We start from the raw sequence: 20,423 nt of genomic DNA on the forward strand, positions 1-20,423 counted from the left end.
GGCGAACAGTCCCAGTAAGAAGCCAGTGCTATCTCGGCGACGTTCTCGTCCAAGCATCAACGGCAGCCTGGGCACATGACCTGCAGCTGACAATACAGACAATGCAAACTCTGGGGTTCTCGGTGAATTTTCAAAAAAGCCACCAACCCGTCATGAGACTTCAGCACCTGCGGGCAGTCATCGACACGGTCCAGGGATGAGTCTTCTTATCACTGGACTGCTAGGATAGCCTTGTCCAACTAATACATAAGGTACATCAGGCTCGGTCGGTGTCTGTATTCATATTATCCAGCCTTTCAGGAAAAATGATTTCCTGCATAGGCATCGTGCCCTGGGCCCACTTACACTCCAGAATATTGCAACGGCCCTGATTCCATTCCAGTGGCATTGGTGCACATTTCTCTGCAGGTTCTTTTGTCCCTACAATGGTGGCTGTCTCCAGCCCTAAGTCTGGTATCCAAGATTTGCGAGATGCCCCGTCTAACACTAACCACAGATGCCAACCTTTATGGTTGGGGAGCGGTGCTAGAGAACCAGCTAGTGCAGGGATGTTGGATGGAGGCCGACCTCCTTCACAATATAAATTGGTTAGAGCGCAAGGTGGCTCACCTAGCACTACTCCACTTCAAGACCCAGCTCAAGGGCCAACATGTGCTCCTGCTCATGGACAATGTGGCGGCAAAAGCCCATGTAAATCGGCAAGGGGGCACTCACTCAAAGTCCCTACGGGTCGAGGCCCTGAGACTAGGTACATGGGCGTAGACACACCTGGAATTGATTGTGGCAGAGCACTTTTCGTTTTCCAGGGCGCTGCTCTGGAGAGTCCAAGCAAGGGTTAAATACAGCCAATCTGCCCAGAACTGAATTGAAACTTTAGGCCACACCTCTGGTGCTGTTTATCTTCAGTTTTTTTCAATTCAGCTAGCCCAGTGGGCACGCTTCGACTTTCTCTCCAATTCTTTGTAGTTTGCTTGGATTCTTCATAGAGGTTAGGAAAAGAATTAAACAGAGCAGGCTTGGTGAGACAAATTTCCCCTTTTTATTACATTTGGCTGTTCCTCACCCCTCGGTTTCCTTGGTGTCCAGGGTTTCGCCCAGGCACCTTGGGACCACAGGCAGCTGTTGAGGGTGGGGCGTGGGTCGGAGTGCCGACGCCAGCGCCACCGCAGCACCCCTACTGGGGTGCGATTCCCCGCTGTGAGCCCGTTGCTGCCATCCGCGCTTTCCTGAAGCCGGCGTGCAGTGCAGCCTCTCAGGGCTCCCTGCTATTGCCGGCGACTGTTTTTAAGGCATGAAAAAGCGGCGGAGAGTTCTGGCTGCCATTTTTAATTCCGTCGGTTTCGTTTTCGCTCACAGCCACATGCTGCCTGGAGTCACTCTTGTCCGGCCTGACCAGCGACCTTGGCCCTAACTCCTCAGAAGAGAAGCGGCAAGGGATCGTGGTCTCCTGGGTCACATCCTGTACTTTCCTGCAGGCGCTGGGAGCTGACAGCGCTCGCGCCATACCCCTGCTTGGCTGGATCCGACCCTGCAACCTTCTGTGTCTCTTCCGGAGCACCTTTGGTCTGCGATGGGCTACTGTGGAGGTGGTGAGTGGAGGTGGTCTCTATCTGTCCCAGTTAGGCCCAATTAGCACCATGGCAGATCAGACCTCTGAGAATCCTGAGCAGATGGGAGTCCCTTCCAGGACCTCCCTAAGGCAGGCCGGCAAAGCTGCCAGGGAGGCCATCAGAGGCAGCAAGCCCTATTCCAGGCCTGGACCAAAGCAGGGATCAGGCCCGGATAGGGACGCCCTACACTGCCAGAAGGTCTTAGAAAAACAGTTTTCCAAGGCCCAACAACAGATCCAAACCTCCCTATCGGTGACTCCCGAGGCGCCCTCTAGGGAAGTTCCTCCAGCTCAGGGAGGCCCTATTTCTGATAGTGAGGAGGAGGGCCAGGAATTTTTTCCTATAACCTCCTTTGCCATGGCAGTTTCTCCAGGCCCCTCAATGGCTGACCAGGCCGACCTCTTTGCCTGTCCTTCAGACCTGGAGGAGGGGCCAGCTCCTATGGGTCCCTTGGCGCCTTAGCAGCCGCTCCCCAGGCCCATTCTTGGGGCTCGCCCCATTGAGGACCAGGGGCCTAACCTTTCTGCAGAGATGCAGGAAATCATTAATAGGGCTATCTCCCAGGGCATTGAGGTGGGCATGCAACACAGAGGTAAGCACACACGCAAGAGCCATCATTTACAGCCCCAGGAAGCTCCCAGAGAGGCAACCATTACCCAGCCACCTCAATCCCCTCATTCCTCAGTGGCCACCGAGGACTCTGACTGGGAGGAGGATGATGACATACTTCCTAGGCAGGAAGCTGAGTTCTCTGGGGACGAAAAGGGCACTTCCGAAAAACCAGTGTTTTCGGGCCTATTTAAACTTACCAATTTTAAGACCATCCTGGATAAGGCCAAGATTTCAACCCACCTGGGGTCAACGCCCCCAGCTCAGGCAACTATTGACCCAGATGATCTATCTGGGGACCTCTTCTAGGAGCCTGTGTTGGCCCAGGAAATAGTTCCAGTTCCCAAGCTGTTCCTCAACATGGTTCAAAGGCAATGGGCACAACCAGCCACCATGGCTACCCCTAGCAGCAATGATAAGAAGCTGTATACGGTAGATGCCAGCCTGGAGGACTTGCTTAATCTTCCTCCAATTGATCCTCCGGTGGCTGCTCTTACCTCTACCTCTGTACTCCCCCCCCTGATTTGCTAGAGGGTCTCAAGGCGGAGGACAAGAAAACTGAGACCGCCTGTCATAAGACGCATCAGGCAGAGGCTTGGGCCATCAAAACATCCGCCTCAGCCTCCTTCCTTTCCAGGGCCGCCGCCCTCTGGTTGAGACAGTTACTGGCAAAAATTCCGGCCAGGGATATCAAATTAAGGCAGGATATCAATAAGATCATGGCAGCCACGGAGTACACAGCGGACGCCACTCTAAGTACGGCAAAATTTGCATCTCAGTCCTTGACGTCCAACATCACTATTAGGCACCTTCTGTGGCTCAGGCACTAGAACGAGGACATGCATTCCAAATGGAAGCTAGTCTCATCCCCCTTTAAAGGGAACAAACTTTTCGGGGAGGTCCTGGACCCAGTCCTAGTGAAAACAAGGACAAAAAGAAAGTGATGCCATCAGTCACAAAAAGGGCTTCAACTCCTACAGGAGGCAGCCCTTTCGGAACTCTGAATTGTCCTCCAGCTCCACCCCGTTCCATCGGGTGTACCTACAGCAGACTGATCGGTCCCAGGACTGTCAGCCCTTTGACGACAGAGATCGCCAACAACATTATTCCAGACGCCCTTTCGGGGGGGTGGATCTGGTTCCCGTCCCTTCAAATGGTACAAGTGACCATCACCGGTCAGCTCCCATAGGAGGACGTCTCCAGCTCTTCCTAGCCCAACGGGAGCACATCACGTCAGACCAATGGGTCCTACAAACCATCCGCCTAGGTCTCACCTTGGATTTCCTCTCCCTTCCTCCACGTCATTTCATCCGGTGCCCCACCCCCTCATGCCCGGTCAAGCGGGCTCTCATGTCGTCATGGAGCAGGAGATCAGGCACCTCAGGGATATCAGGGCCATAGAACCGGTTTCGACAGGTCAGGAAGGAACAAGATTCTACTCCATCCTGTTCCTGTTCCCCAAAAACTCTGGGGGGTGGAGGGGGATATTGGATCTCAAAAGGTTAAACCATCACATAACCTACCGGAGATTCAAGATGCAGTCCCTATAGTCAATCCTGGGTTGCATCAGACCAGGAGACATCTTGACATCCATAGACCTCAAAGAGGCCTACCTTCATGTACCCATTCGCAAAGCCCAGAGGTTTGCCTACGCCGGCCGCCACTATCCCTACTATTCGGCCTGTCGTCGGCCCTCAGGACGTTTACGAAGATCCTCGCGGCAGTGGCGGCTTTCCTCAGATCCCGACTGATCAGGCTACACTGTTACCTAGACGACGTCCTCATCCAGTTGTTCTCATCCCAGCAAGCAGCCCAGGACCTGGAGTACACCATGCGGTCCTTCGAGACCACGGGTTCTCCATAAACTTGGAGAAAAGTCATCTTCACCCAATGACCAGGTTGCAGCATCTGGGGGCGGTCATCGACACCATCTCTTTCCAGGTGTTCCTGTCCCCGGAGCGAGTGGCGAGCCTCAAGGAAAGGGTCACACAAGTGCAGTGATCTCCTCAGGCCAAGGTCGTGCAGTTTTCACAACTCCTAGGCAAAATGATCTTGTGCCTGTTCCTTACCAGAGGGCCAACGAAACAACGAGGCTCATTCCAATCTCCACAAAGGTACGTCACTCCCTCACGTGGTGGATGTCTCCAACCCTGACGAAGGGATCCCAGTTCCGAGAGCCGGCCCATCTCACCATCACCACAGATACCAGCCTATTCGGGTGGGGGGCCAGGTCCACAGTCAGCTTGCGCAGGGCAGATGGTCCCCAACCGAAGCCGGTCACAGCATCAATTGGCTGGAGCTGAGGGCAGTCCGATTGGCCCTCCTGCATTTCTAGCATGGCATTCAGGGGTGTCACATGAGGGTGCTAATGGACAATGTGTCGACAAAGGTGCACATCGACTGCCAAGGGGGAACACGCTCCAGATCCCTGATGTCAGGGGCCGACGCCCTAGGTCGGTGGGCGGAGAAACACCTCCTGTCGATACAGGCAGAGCACATCTCAGGGACAACCAATACTCAAGCAGACTGGCTCAGCAGAGCCACGATCGACCATTCGGAGAGGCGACTACACCCGCGTCTGTTCCAGCGCATATCCCAGAGGTTCGGCTGCCCCCTGGTGGACTTGTTCGCCTCTGCAGCCAACACGCACTTCCCCAGGTTCTTCACAAGGTTCCACGACCCACGGGCTGAGGGAGTCAATGCCTTGCACTGCTCTTGGCCACGAGGTCTGCTGTATACATTCCCGCCGTTACCTCTCCTTCCCAGAGTCACCCGGAAGATCCTGCCGGAGGCAGCGGAGGTACTTTTGGTGGCACCGTTCTGGCCCAGGAGATCCTGGTTTGCAGACCTAGTGAGCCTCTCTGTCGAACCACCTTGGTGGATCCCCCGCAGGAGATCTCCCTCAGCCAAGGGTCCCTTCAACATCCGGAGCCCCAGTGGCTGCAACTAGCCATTTGGCACTTGAAAGGGACCTCCTGAATAGGAGCAACCTCTCAGCCAAGGTCATCCGCACCATCCAGGCCTCCAGGCGCCCATCCACAAACCAGATCTACGACGCCACCTGGAGGGCGTTCGCCAGCTGGTGCACTTCTCGTGGGGTCTCCGCATCCTCTGCTTCTGTTCCTGTCATCCTGGACTTCCTGCAAGAGGGCCTCAACAAGGGCCTGGCACCCAACACTTTACGCCATCAGGTAGCCGCAATTTCCACCATCCTGGCCCCTGAGGAGCATTTATCTCTCTGCTGTCATCCTGCCAGCTTTCTCAGGGGCTCAATTAACCTGACGCCTCCTGTGGTTCATAGTTACCCCTCATGGGACCTCAACGTGGTTCTCCGTGTCCTCACCGGACCTCCGTTTAAACCCCTCCGGACGGCCAGCATCTGACATTTAAAACAGTCTTTTTAGTTGCCATTACTTCGGTGCGACGTATTTCAGAACTGGCAACCCTGTCAGTCCGAGAGGATTTGTGTCTAATTCAGCAGGACACGGTGGTCCTCAGACTGGACCCATCATTCATCCCCAAAATCAACTCCTGGTTCCACCGGGCCCAGGAAATAGTTCTCCCGAACTTTTGCCCACATCCTAGACATCTGAGGGGAAAACACTGGCACATGCTGGATGTCCGCAGGATGCTACACAGGTACATCAAACGCACAGCTACTTTTCGTCAATCCAAATCTCTTTCCATTTCATTCCAAGCGGCCTCTCAGGGCAAGAGAGTTTCATCTTCTACGATCGGCAGGTGGCAGAGGACCTGCATCGCCCTCGCTCACATTCTGCAGTCCAAACTGATGCCTAACCATATCACGGCACACTCTATTAGGAGCGCTGCCACCACGGCAGCCTGGGCAACTCAGGCACCGATCGAGGAGATTTGCAGAGCGGCCACCTGGACGTTGTTGTCCCCATTTGTCTGAAATTATAAGTTGGACAAGTTTGCTACAGTGGAAGGGGCATTTGGAAGGCGAGTTCTTCAGGGCATTCATACCAGCGTAGAGACCCTGAATGCAGCTGCTTTCCTGCCCTAGTGACATTTGGCTTGGGTATGTCCCTTGCTTGGACTTTCCAGAGCAGCACCCTGGAAAATGACCATTGGCTTACCTGAAGGGTCGTTTTCAGGGTGCTGCAAAGGAGAGTCCACCCCACCCTGGGGTCTAGTTCCACTGTCTTCAGTTAGAAGTCTACAGTTCCAGTTGGATTTTTGTTTATTGGAAAAGTTTTGAAGATATTGTTGGACTACTCAGCGCACAACCGTTCCACGCCTTCACTGAAAAAAATTGAAGATAAACAGCACTAGAGGCATGGCCTAAAGGTTCAATTCAGTTCTGGGAAGATTGGCTGTATTTAACCCTTGCTTGGACTCTCCTTCGCAGCGCCCTGAAAACGACCCTTCAGGTAAGCCAATGGTCAGGAACAGTGAACCTGCAGGGCAACCGAGGACCATGGGGAGTGGCAGTTGCAACCCGAGCTGTTCCAGCAGATTTGCCATCGCTTCGGGACACCAGTGGTCGACCTTTTTGCCACATTGGCGAATGCCCAGCTGCCGTGATTCATCTCCCAATTCCCGTCACATGGAGCAGAGGAAAAGACGTGTTTTGTTGTCGCTGGCCAGCAGGCCTTCTCTTTGCCTTCCCTCCCCTTCCTCTCCTCCCAGGGGTGATCAGGAAACTAGAGACAGAGGGGGCAGAGATAATGCTAGTAGCTCCACACTGGCCCAGGAGGGCATCGTTTGAGGATCTTGTCCACCTGTCAGTGTTCCCCCCATGTAGGATTCCTCAGGATCAGATCGTCTTGTGCCAGGGGGTCTTGCTCCACCCGGAGCCCTAGTGGCTCCAGCTGAAAGACGGATCCTGGGGATGGCTAACATCTCAGGCAGAGTAATTGGGACCATCAAGGCATCCAGGAGACCCTCAACAATGCACATCTACAATGCAACCTGGTCGGCGTTTGCTAGGTGGTGAAGGTCATCGACCCCCTACGGGCATACCCACCGCAGGTCCTGGAGTTCCTCCAGGACGGCTTGGAATGAGGCTTAGTACACAACACCCTAAGGTGTCAGGTGGCCACCATTTCCTTGGTCCTGGGGGATGGTCATTACCCTACCTTAGCCCACCAGCCAATCATCCTGCGTTTTCTTTTCTTTTTTGCAAGGATTTTTTTAAATTCTCTAACATACCATTTTAAGTATACATTCACATAATTGGTATTCTTCTTTACATTTATCATTTTTATACATTTATTATTTCATTTAATAAGTTATAATGTACAATTTGGGTTTCTTTATTTACCATCCCTTCCTCCTTTTGTAATACTTGTTTTCCCTTTCTTTTCTCCTTCCCTTCTCTACTTCCTTCCTTCCTCCTCTTCTTCTCCTCCCTCCTTCCCTTCCCTTTCTCCTACTCTTGCTCTTCCTCTTCCCCTTCCTACCCTCTCTCCTTTTCTTTCTCCCCCTTCTATCCTCCCCTCCTTACCTCTTTCTTCTTTCCCCGTCTTCCTTTCTTTCTCTCCTCCTCTCTCCCTTTCTTTTTCTATTATTGTTGGTGTATATTTCAAAACTCAGTTTATGTTTCTTTGGGATGGTATTTCCATCAGCCCAGATATAATTTAGTATCATTTCTTATTCCCTTACCTTCACTAGTCTATCCTAGGTATGTTTCCCCCCTTTATATGTCATTATTGAATATATACTTATATGTTTAATATTTTCTTTTCTGTTTTCCTCCCCCCCCCCTCCATTTAATAGTGCGTCATCTGGGTACTTTGTCTTCTCCCTACTTTCTTTTCTAGTTTGCTTTCTCTAGCCAGTCATGAAATATTCCCCATGTCTTGAAGTAGTCAGATTCCTCTTTATCCTTTATTTTCATTGTCAACCTATTCATCTCTGCACAATCTAATATCATTTTTATTATCTCTTCATCTGTTGGTAGCTTTTTTAATTTCCAGTTTTGGGCAAATACAATTCTCGCTGCTGTAGTTACATGTATAATCAAATAAGTATCCTCTTTCTTGAATTTCTCTGGGATAATACCTAGTAAAAATATCTCTGGTCTAAATTCTATTTCTTGTTGTAACATTTTCTTTAACCATACTCTTACTTTAGTCCAATATTTCCTTGTTTCTGCACATGTCCACCACATGTGGTAATATGAACCTATTGCTTGTTGGCATTTCCAACATTTCGCTGACTTGTCTTTAAACATCTTAGCTTGTTTTCCCGGTGACATGTGCCATCTATAAAACATTTGATATAAGTTTTCTTTGTAAGCTGTTGACATGGTTCGCTTATAATTCCTTTCCCATAGTTGTTGCCACTTTTCTAGTTCAATCGTATGGCCAAAATGATTTGCCCAAGTTAACATTGTATCTTTTACCACTTCTTCTAGCATAGTTCTTAATAGGTAGCTATATAATTCTTTGATTATTCTTTCTCCCTTTCCCATAAGTATCTTATCCAACTCCGAACTTCCTAAGTTAAAACCATACTTCCTTTTATCTTTTTCATATCTTGATTGTATTTGCAATTGTGAAAACCAACCTATATCAATCCCTTGTTTTTCTAATTCTTGTTTTTTTTAGTCCCCCCCCCTTTCTATTAAGATATCTTTGTATCTAATAATATTTTTCATACTACTAATATTTGGATGTGTCAATGCTTCCATTGTTGAAAGTCCCATTGGTATTTCTGAATAATGTTTCCCTTTCACTCTTTCCCATATTGTTAATAATCCATTCCTTACATACTGAAATTATGAATTTGAAAATAGTTATGTGCCCTACTTTTATCATACCACAAAAAAGCATGCCAACCCAGTTGCAAATCATGTCCCTCCAGTGTCAATAATCTTGTATTTCTCAGTAAAATCCATTCTTTTATTCAAGCTAGACCCACTGCCTGATAGTACAATTCCCAGTTTGGTAGTCCAAATTTACCTCGAATCCTTGCATCTTGTAACATTTTTATATTAATTCTTGCTTTTTTCCCTTGCCATATATATTTCCCCACTATTTTGTTCATACTTTCAAAGATTTTTTTCTCTAGTTTTATCGGTATTGTTATAACACTCTTGGTAATATATTCATCTTTACTACTGCTATTTTTCCCATCAGTGATAATTGTAGGTTTTTCCATATCTATTTCTATTTGTTTTCTCATCTTATAATAGTTATCCTCCTTTAGTGTTCCACATCTTGATGTCAATTGAATACCTAAATATTTCACTTTTTTCACCATTTGTATGTCGTTTCCCTATCAACTCTCTTTTCTGTTTTTCTGTCATATTTTTCACCAGAATTTTTGTTTTATCTTTATTAATCTTCAAACCCGCTACTTTTCCATATTCTTCTATTATTTTAACTAGTTTTGGCCCTTGTTTCTATTGGATCCTCCATAATAAACACCAAATCATCCGAAAACGCTTGTAATTTATACTCTTCCTTCTTGACCCTCATACCTTTTACCTCTTTATTGTGTCGTATTTCTCTATTCAAAATCTCTAGTGTCAATATAAATAATAATGGTGATAATGGACATCCTTGTCTAGTTCCCTTCATAATCGCTATCTTTCCTGTCATATCACCATTTACCATTACCTTTGCTGATTAGTTACTATATATAGTTTTAATCATATTTATAAATCCCTCACCAAATCCTATCATTTGAAGTTGTATTATCATAATTGGGACCATCGAGGCATCCAGGAGACCCTTGACAAAGCACATCTACAACGCAGCCCAGTCGGCATTTGCTAGGTGGTGCGGGGTAAAGGTCATCGACCTCGTACAGGCATCCCCACCAAGACGACTTGGAATGAGGCTTAGCACACAACACCCTAAGGCATCAGGTGGCCACCATTTCCACGGTCTTGGAGGATGGTCATTACCCTACTTTAGCCCACCAGCCAATCATCCAGCATTTTCTTAAAAGGGCCTCCAACCTGCGGCCCCCCGTGGTCCACAGGTTTCCCTCATAGGATTTCCCCACGGTTCTCCAGCCCTAGTGGGCGAACTGTTTGAGCCAATTAGGACTGCCTCTCTCCAGTTCCTAACGCTTAAAGTGGCCTTCCTAGTGGCGGTCACCTCCGCCAGGCACATTTCAGAACTCGGAGCTCTGTCTTCTTGTGCTGACCTATGCACCTTTCATGAAAACAGAGTGGTCCTTCAATTAGACCCAACCCTTCTCCCAAAAGTCAACTCTCTCTTTCACAGATCACAGGAGGCGGTCCTCCCGGACTTGTCCTGGGCCATCAGGGGAGAGATGGCCCAGGATAGAATCTATGTCAATGGCATAGATTGGATGTTCGTAGCGCCCTACGAATCTACCTAAAGAAGACAGCCCTGATACGTAGTTCGGAGGCTCTCTTCGTTTCCTTTCAGCCTTCCTCCATGGGTGCTAGAGTGTGTCCCCTGCCACGATCAGGAGATGGTTAAGAGGGGCTATTGTAAAGACCTACGAGGCGCAACATCTACCAGTCCCAGAAGGAATTACTGCATATTCCATGTGAAGTGCCGCTACCTCTGCAGCCTGGAGCACTAGTGCACCCATAGAGGACATCTGCAAAGCAGTGCTCACCATCTCCTTTTATTTGACACTATCGGCTGGATGTTTTTATGTCTGCTGATGCATCTTTCGGCCACAGAGTACTTCAACAAGTCGTACACTCACCTAGACAGACAGAACAGTCTTAGTGGCCCACCCTTAGGACATTAACTCTGGTACGTCCCACTCCTGAGCCGTCCTGCTGCATTTATGGAAAACATATGTTGTCTTATCTGAATGTTGATTCTCATGGAACAGCAGGACAGCTCAGGTTTCCTCTCAGTAGTTGCAGCTGGCTGTTAGCTAGTGGGAGATAGGAGAGGGCGCCCTTGTTTGGTTTCCCTTATTTATTTCAGATCCTGGAAGCTATGACCTCGTTAAACTGGGCCAAGGAAGAGGAGAGTCATAGGCGTGGCTTCTGAATTATTGATTCAGTCCCTCGACCAATCAGACTATGAGAATACCCACTCCTGAGCCATCTTGCTGTTCCATGTGAATCAACGTTCAGGTAAGACAACATATGTTTTGAACATTGGTGTTGGAGAAGATTCCTGGGAATACTGTACACATCCAAAACAAACAAACAAACAGTCAATTAAAGAAATTATCACAGTTCATGCAAAGTACAAATGATCAGGGGTTAAATTATGCTATTTCATATAGAATAGGTAAAGACCTAGGTCTCTAGAGAAGGTCTGATAAAGGTGGAGGAAAGAAAAGAAGAGAATGAACTGCAACAAGATGGATAGACTCAATTACAGTAGCAATAAGCACATTGTTTGAAGACCTGAAAGACTATATCAGGGACAGATCATGCAGAAAAAGCTATGTATGTGGTTGCTAAGATTCGAGACTGATGGCACATTATTAATCAGATGGGATTTTATTGCATGTTATCAAGAGAAGAATTATTGGATAGAAGAAACCTGGGAGAAGAGTCATCAAAAGCTTGCTGGTTCTAGCTCAGACCACCCCTTCAAGAGAGATAAATAAAATTAAGTCCCCCACCCTCCATAAGAAGCAATTCAGGAATAAAAAATAATGTACTGTAGGTGTCTATTCCTCTTGCTTCTGAATGGTTACCTTCTTTGCAATAGACCATCTGCCACCAAATTGTGAAGGGACACAGAATAGGAATAAGTAGTTGTTAAAAATCCTGTCTCTTACTGTTTCCATTATGGACTAGAATTCCAATTTATTTTCATCATTGATATATCATCATTATCTTCCCTATAGTTTTGTTCTTTTATTTGTGTGTGTGTGTGTGTGTGTGTGTGTGTGTTTGTGTGTACCATACCAATATGATTCTTTCTTCACAGAGCTGCCCTTGTGTTTCAGCTTGGAATTCAACTGGTTCAAGTTCTGTGTCTCCATTTTGAGGCAATTATTATTGGTTTCTTTTTTCCTCCAGTGCTCCAGTTCAAAAAAGCAGAGCTTTGTCATTATTATTGCTGCGGGGACAGAAAATAACTGAAGGGCTTATTTCTGTCAAATCATTTGCCTCTTCTTTTGTCCCTTCCTGTGACCTTAAAAGTCTTTTGCATAAGTGAAACCAGTTGAAACAAAGTCTAACGGTGAGAGGAATCAAACTTGTATCTTCTGAAAAATAATATCTAGCTAAGATTTTATTTGATCGTGCTTCCAGCAGTTCTCTGATGTTAAGCATCGCAATAGTATTGAGGCTGTTATCCAAGTAGACACATTTATTTCTAAAAGTAGGATTTTCAAAAACTATTCTGAGAATAAAAGAAAAAAAGCTTAATGTGGACCACATTTTATTTGAGTTAAACAAACAGGTTTTGATTTCAGTTATTGATAGACTACAGAATGGAAAAATAATACAAACTCACATATTTTACATTATATTTTAAATTTCTAGTAAAAATCTACATTTGCATTCATGCCCTGTTTTTCTAACTACATTATGTAATCCCTTTTGACTCTTGGTCAGTAAAACATTTTATTCTGTGTTTTACGTAAAATCATTCTTATATGGTGTCTTATGTTTCATTACAATTTAAAGACTGCTAAGTCAGAAACAATCTGTCTTGAGTAGTTCCAAAGTATGAATTGCAATTTCATATCCCTCCTAAATAGACTTTGCAAAATCCTTTACAAGGCTTCCACCATTCACTGTAGGAGTTTGGTATTGTCACAGAGTATTAAAAAAATGCCAGTCAATATTTGGGGAAGTATATATTAATTTTAATTAACAGATCCTGGAATGTTTCCATGCAAGTCATGAAAAGTAAATTTTGTCTACTTACAGCTAACGTTGCAGCGATATCGGAAGTAAGGAGTGGGTCTCCGTACTCCCAAACTGAGTTTTCCACGTTAGAAGGCTCTGAAAGGAGCTAATATCATCCTGGAGGGATGGTGAAATAAAGAGGGGCACCCTGCAGGTCACGAAGAGTGACAATCTCTCCTGCTTGACCCAGGATTTTTTCCCTCTCCTTCATGACAAGGAGAAGAGACAGCCAAAAATGACTACCGTGAAGCTGGGACAGCCAAAGCAACAAAGAAAGCATAGGAACTGTGTAAATGAACAGTGAATGGAACTGGGTGAGAAGATTCCTTTTTTTATTCAAACCTAATCTTGAAAATAGGGAAAAAATCCACACTCTTAACTATTTATTAAAGTGGCAAATAATTACATAGAGAAAAACTACATACCCAAAAGAAAAGAACTGATAGAGGAAAAGTTTAAAATATTAAAGTACAGAAAATTGGATGGCTAAATTGGATAAGCATTATTTTGGAAAGGCATTTCATAATGTTGAATCTATCTACTTTAATAATTGACTTTACTTTTATAAATTGAATTTAAATTTAAATAGCTGTTGGAACTGAGAACAACATTGAAACCTAAGCTGAGAGCGCCATTTACTGACAAAGGAAAATATACGATACTCTCCAACTCTGGGAAAAATTTTGATTAGAAAGGTAAACATTTATTTGGACAACTGTGGCAATATTTACTGTTCTATAATTATCTACCTTATGACTATGAGAGGTTCAGTAGTGAGAACAAGGAAGATACCTAAGTAAAACAATTTTTGAATGCTATTAAACTTGTAGAGGGACATGAGATATTTGGAGAGTTTCCTGGACTACCTGAATGTCTGATTGAATAACCCTGAGATGTAAAAGAACTGTGACTATAGTATTCTTTGAGGAGTAACATTAGGCCTGAACATATAGTTGTTGAACTTTTGAGTAAAAGTGTACCTTATTAAAATAAGACAAGATGCTCCATATGGGGGAAATGAGTGGAAGTGCAAAAGAAATATTGATGATGTTCAAAAGCATTAAGGACTCTATGACGAAGAACTTTAGGGAGATAAACAATTTAATGCAAAACATAGATGAGAAAATAGAAAATATTCTGCAAGGGATAATGAATAAAGACCAAGATGCCCAGAAGAGGAAGGAGACAATGGAAAGAATGGAGGAAAAGACAGAACATATAAATCAACAAGCAAAACAAGAAGATAATAAAAATCATGCTGATTAATGAAACAAATAAGGGGAAAAGTATCTTAAGAGATTTAAAAATGGATTAGGAAGATAACATTAAAAAAGAGATAGGGTTTGGGCAGATACCCTGGAAGCTTGGCAGTATAAGAGTATAGAGATGGGAAGAATACTTAGACTAAATTGTAAAAATGCAGAAGTAGATAGAGACAGAGATCCAAAAGAGGAGTATGGGAGGTATGCCAAAAAACAAATTACAATTTAAATATTAAAATGGGTAAGAGATGATGGATAGAAAGTAAATGTTCTTTCTTGAGTTTTCCCCCCTTCTTTAATATAATAGAAACCTGATTAAAAGAATAGAAATAGAAATAAAGATAAACATATTATAAAAGTAATAAATAGATGGAAGATTAGAGTTTGAAAGATGGTTTTAATATGTATGTTTAAATAATATAGTGATTGTTGTCAGGATGGAGTAAGGGAATTAGATTTTAATACAATATGTATACTATATTAGGATTAATAAGGATGGCCTGATTAAATAGAATAAAATAAAGAATTAAATAGAAATATTAGAGGTTGAAAGTTAATAATATTATGCATGCTTAAACAATGTTGTTTAATACATTAACATTGTTTAATAAAGTTGTCTTAATACAAATAGGAGTATTAATATTAGGACTATGTAAGCTTAATTAATGTAACAAAAATATTGATATTGGTATTGTTATTTGTATCAAAATAAATGATACCCCAATGCCACACAGTTCATGAATTTATATATACATGTATGTATATGTAATGTAATGTATGTATGTATGTATGTATGTATGTATGTATGTATGTACAGGTGAAACTCAAAAAATTAGAATATCGTGCAAAAGTTCATTTATTTCAGTAATGCAACTTAAAAGGTAAAACTAATATATGAAATAGACTCATTACATGCAAAGCAAGATAGTTCAAGCTGTGATTTGTCATAATTGTGATGATTATGGCTTACAGCTCATGAAAATCCCAAATCCACAATCTCAGAAAATTAGAATATTACATGCAATCAATAAAACAAGGATTGTACATAGAACAATATCGGACCTCTGAAAAGTATAAGCATGCATATGTAGTCAGTACTTGGTTTGGGCCCCTTTTGCAGCAATTACTGCCTCAATGTGGCATGGCATGGAAGTTATCAGCCTGTGGCACTGCTGAGGTGTTATAGAAGACCTGGATGCTTCAATAGCAGCCTTCAGCTCTTCTGCATTGTTCGGTCTCATGTCTCTCATCTTTCTTTTGGCAATGCCCCAAAGATTCTCTATGGGGTTTAGGTCAGGCGAGTTTGCTGGTCAATCAAGCACAGTAATCCCATGGTCATTGAACCAGGTTTTGGTGCTTTTGACAGTGTGGGCAGGTGCCAAGTCCTGCTGGAAAATGAAGTCAGCATCCCCATAAAGCTTGTCTGTGGAAGGAAGCATGAAGTGCTCCAAATCTCCTGGTAGACGGCTGCATTGACCCTGGACTTAATGAAGCACAGTGGACCAACACTAGCAGATGACATGGCTCCCCAAATCAACACAAGACTGTGGAAACTTCACAGTGGACTTCAAGCATCTTACAGTGTGTGTCTCTCCATTCTTCCTCCATACTCTGGGTCCTTGGTTTCCAAATGAGATGCAAAAGTATCATCAGAAAAGAGGACTTTGGACCACTGAGCAGGTCTGTTTTTCTTTAGTCCAGGTAAGACGCTTCTGACATTGTTTGTTGTTCAGGAACGGCTTGACAAGAGGAATACAACATTTGAAGCCCATGTCCAAGATCCGTCTGCATGTGGTGGCTCTTGATGCACTGACTAGCCTCAGTCCACTCCTTGTGAAAGTCCCCAAAACTTTTGAATGGCCTTTTCCTGACAATCCTCTCCAGGCTGCGGTTATCCCTGCTGCTTCTGCACCTTTTTCTTCCACGATTTTTCCTTCCACGTAACTTTCTATTAATGTGCTTTGATACAGCACTTTGGGAACATCCAACTTCTTTTGCAATTACCTTTTGAGGCTTTCCCTCCTTATGAAGGGTGTCAATGATGGTTTTCCACATAACTGTCAGGTCAGCAGTCTTTCCCATGATTGTGATTCCTACTGAACCAGACTGAGACACCATTTAAAGGCTCAGAAACCCTTTGCAGGTGTTATGGCTTAATTAGCTGATTAGAGTGGGACACTTTGAGCGCAGAATATTGCACCTTTTCACAATATTCTAATTGTCTGAGATTGTGGATTTGGGGTTTTCATGAGCTGTAAGCCATAATCATCACACTTATGACAAATCACGGCTTGAACTACCTTGCTTTGTATGTAATGAGTCTATCTCATATATTAGTTTCACCTTTTAAGTTGCATTACTGAAATAAATGAACTTTTGCATGATATTCTAATTTTTTGTAGATTTTCACGGGTGTAGGTATGCTGGTCAGTAGCTCAGAGAACACTCAAAACTCGTCATATCAACCCTGAGCTACAAATATTCTCCTTTATTAGTCAAGGTAATAGATTTGATTACAAAGGTTTACAATGTGTGTGTGCGTGTGTAGATTTTCACGGCTGTAGGTATGCTGGTCTTGTATTTGGGTCTTTTCTCATGTAAGATTGAGATTGTCTTGGCAACGTTTCGGCGAGGTTTCACTCGTCATCTTCAGGCTGGTGTTTAAAGTGTGGTCGGAGCTGCTGTCTTTCTATAAATCTTGGTGGGGTGTGTGTGTAGTGCTGGCTTTGTTTCAGTAAGTGGATTGATTGGTTGTATGATTGTATCATGATTGGTAAATTGGTGCTGATTGGTGCTGGCTGTGTGTCTGTTGTTTTGTTGGTAACGGCTGGATGGTGGGTTGGGCTCATTTGTTGACTAGGGCTGGTTTCCAGATGTCTGGTAGGCGGGAGGTATTGTCACGTTTATTCATGTTGTGGGGGTGTTTCTCTATTTCAATAGCTTCCATAATTATTCTCTTGTTGAAGTGTTCAGTTTTGGAGATTAATTTGGTTCCTTTAAAATTAATTTCATGTCCTGTAGCTTTAAGGTGCTGGAAAAGGGAGGAAGTTTTTTCTATTTTTCTTATTGCGTTCTTGTGTTCTGCGATGCGTACATTTATTCTCCTGTTCGTTTGTCCTATGTATGTTGCAGGGCCGATTTTGCATGGTATTTCGTAGACTCCTTGGTTTTCTAGCTGGATTTTGTCTTTGGGGTTTCTTAAGATGTTGGTTCTTTTTTGGTCAGTGTTGAATACTGTCTTGATATTGTGTTTGTGGAGAAATTTGCGGATTTTATATGTGGTGCCTATAATGTAAGTGAGGAGGGCGATGCCATTGTCCTGTTCTGTGTCTCGGTTCTTGGGAGGAGTCTCCCTTTGGATTAGGTTGGTAATTGTTTTTCTTTGGAATCCGTTGGAAATTAATACATTTGTGAGAGTGTGTAATTCAGTTTTCAGATGGTCTTTATTGGCTAGGCATTTGGTTCTGGAGATGAGGGGCTTGGCTATAGAGGTGATCTGTGCAGGGTGGTGATGGGATTGTGCATTTAAGTAGCGGTTGGTGTGTGTTTTTTTCCGGTAGATGGTGTGTCCTAGGGAGCCATTGGTTTTTTTGTAGATTAGGACGTCCAGAAAGGGAAGTTGGTTGTTTGCTTCTATTTCCATGGTGAATTGTATTTTGGGATGTAGGCTGTTGAGATGTGTGAGGAAGTTGTCCAGTTTTTCTTTCCCGTGTGGCCAAATCACAAAAGTGTCATCAATATATCTAAGCCAGAGTTTGTGTTTGTGTTCAGATTTATCTAAAGCGTTAGTTTCAAAATGTTCCATGTATAAGTTTACGATGACGGGTGAGAGGGGTGATCCCATGGGTGCTCCTTCTATCTGTTTGTATCTTTGTCCATTATAGATGAAGTATGTGTTGGTTAGGCAGTGGTTGGTCAGGTCCAGGATGTGTTTAGGGGGGTTGTGTTTGTTCTTGACAGCTGTCAAGGCTTCTTTTATAGGCACTTGGGTGAAGAGGGATATGACAACGAAGCTCACAAGTAGGTTGCTGGGTTGTAGGTTTTGTTTCTTTATTGTTTCTATGAAGTGGAGTGAGTTTTGTACGTGTGAGGTGATGGATTCTGCATGGGGTTGGAGTTGTTTGGTGAGGAATTTGGCAAGATTCTGTAGAGGTGAGCCTATGGAGCTGACTATGGGTCTGAGTGGTGTTCCTTCTTTGTGTATCTTGGGGAGGCCATAGACTTTGGGGCATCTGGAAGATTTCTCTCTGGGGACGATTCTTTGCTGGATCTCTTCACTGATGGGAGAGGCTTTTATTTTGGATTTGGTGGTTTTTTTCCAGGTAGGTAGTGGGGTCTGTTTTTAGAGGTTTTTAAGTTGGGTCTTGGATTAGGGTGAATAGTTTGGCTTGTTAGTCAGGCATGTTCATCACCACTGTGGCGTTACCTTTGTCTGCTGGGAGAATGATTATGTTGTTGTCTTTCCTCAGGTTGGTGAGTGCTTTTTGTTCTTCTTGCTGTTAGTTACTTCTGGGTGGATTACTAGAGCAAAGGATGTTGGTGACTGCAAGTCTGATTTTATTGGCTTCATCTGGTTTGATTTTGGTGAGTGTAGCTTCAACTCCGCATATGATGTCTTGGGATGCGTTTAAGAGCGACTGCCAAATTTGGTTCCTTCAAAATTAATTTCATATCCTGTAGCTTTAAGGTGCTGGAAAAGGGAGGACGCATTTTTCATTTTTTCTTACTGCATTCTTGTGTTCTGTGATGCGTGCATTTATTCTCCTGTTTGTTTGTCCTATGTATGTTGCAGGGCAGATTTTGCATGGTATTTCGTAGACTCCTTGGTTTTCCAGCTGGATTTTGTCCAGGAGTCTATGAAATATCATGCAAAATCTGTCCTGCAACATACATAGGACAAACGAACAGGAGAATAAATGCACACATCACAGAACACAAGAATGCAATAAGAAAAATAGAAAAAACGTCCTCCCTTTTCCAGCGCCTTAAAGCTACAGGACATGAAATTAATTTTGAAGGAACCAAATTAATCTCCAAAACTGAACACTTCAACAAGAGAATAATTATAGAAGCTATCGAAATAGAGAAACACCCCCACAACATGAATAAACGTGATGATACCTCCCGCCTACCAGATATCTGGAAACCAGCCCTAGTCAACAAATGAGCCCAACCCACCACCCAGACCGTTACAACACAAAACAACAGCAGACACACAGCCAGCACCAATCAGCACCAATTTACCAATCATGATACAATCATACAACCAATCAATCCACTTACTGAAACAAAGTCAGCACTACACACACACCCCACCAAGATTTATAGAAAGACGGCAGCTCCGACCACACTTTAAACACCAGCCTGAAGATGACGAGTGAGACCTCGCCGAAATGTTGCCAAGACAATCTCAATCTTACACAGGAAAAGACCCGAATACAACAAGACCAGCAGACCTACTGCCTTTGGGCAATGAAACATTTGCAAGAACAAGCAAGCTCCGAGAGTACCAAGGACCCCTTATTACCTTTACTCTTTTCACCCTCTTTCCTGTGGTGTATGAAGGGCAGGGAGGGGATGCTTATCTGTACTGGATGTATACAGATAAAGGGATAGGGTGCTCAGTGACACAACTTCAACAGAGGAAAAGGGTATTAAAAATAGTTCAAATTTGCCTAAGTATCAAATATAGGAGATACACTTCTGCTTCCCCCATCCCTACCGTCCCATGTCACTGAGCAGGATTATAGCAGTATAGCAGCAACTGTTGTTTTTAACAATATTGTCTGTTATTTATTGGACAAAGATCTTGCCTTCAGATGACAATCAAGATTTCTCTTCAGAAGAATGTCCTAAATTCCTTATTGTAAAGAAATTTAGCAATAATTTTGTTATGAGAGAAAAGGGGGGACTACGAGAAACAATTGCATAGTACAAAAATAGAAGCAGGCAAGAGAAAGAAACTAAGAATAATCTTATCTTATGTTTTTTTTTATTACTGTACAAGAGAAACAGACTGACATTTGGACAGGCCTTCCAGATGCTGCTATTCTACCTTACTATGAAAAAGCAGCATTCCAGAATCCTGCTTGAGGTTGGGCTAGAACCAAGATGACTTCCTGCTCTATTCTGAATGATTGATTGAATAACCATAACATA

At 44.0% G+C, this 20,423-nt stretch overlaps 1 long non-coding RNA gene across 1 annotated transcript in view; it reads left to right on the forward strand.

Moving 5' to 3' along the window:
- LOC309402015 overlaps positions 1–13,265 on the forward strand; it is a 57,328-nt gene extending 44,063 nt beyond the window's left edge. The window contains exon 3 of the long non-coding RNA XR_014176831.1: positions 13,024–13,265. This is a non-coding gene — a long non-coding RNA (uncharacterized lncRNA). The remainder of the gene's footprint in view (positions 1–13,023) is intronic.
- Positions 13,266–20,423: the final 7,158 nt, after the last annotated feature.

Source organism: Natrix helvetica (genome assembly GCF_964273705.1).
Source record: "Natrix helvetica genome assembly, chromosome: Z".
NCBI lineage: Eukaryota > Metazoa > Chordata > Lepidosauria > Squamata > Natricidae > Natrix > Natrix helvetica.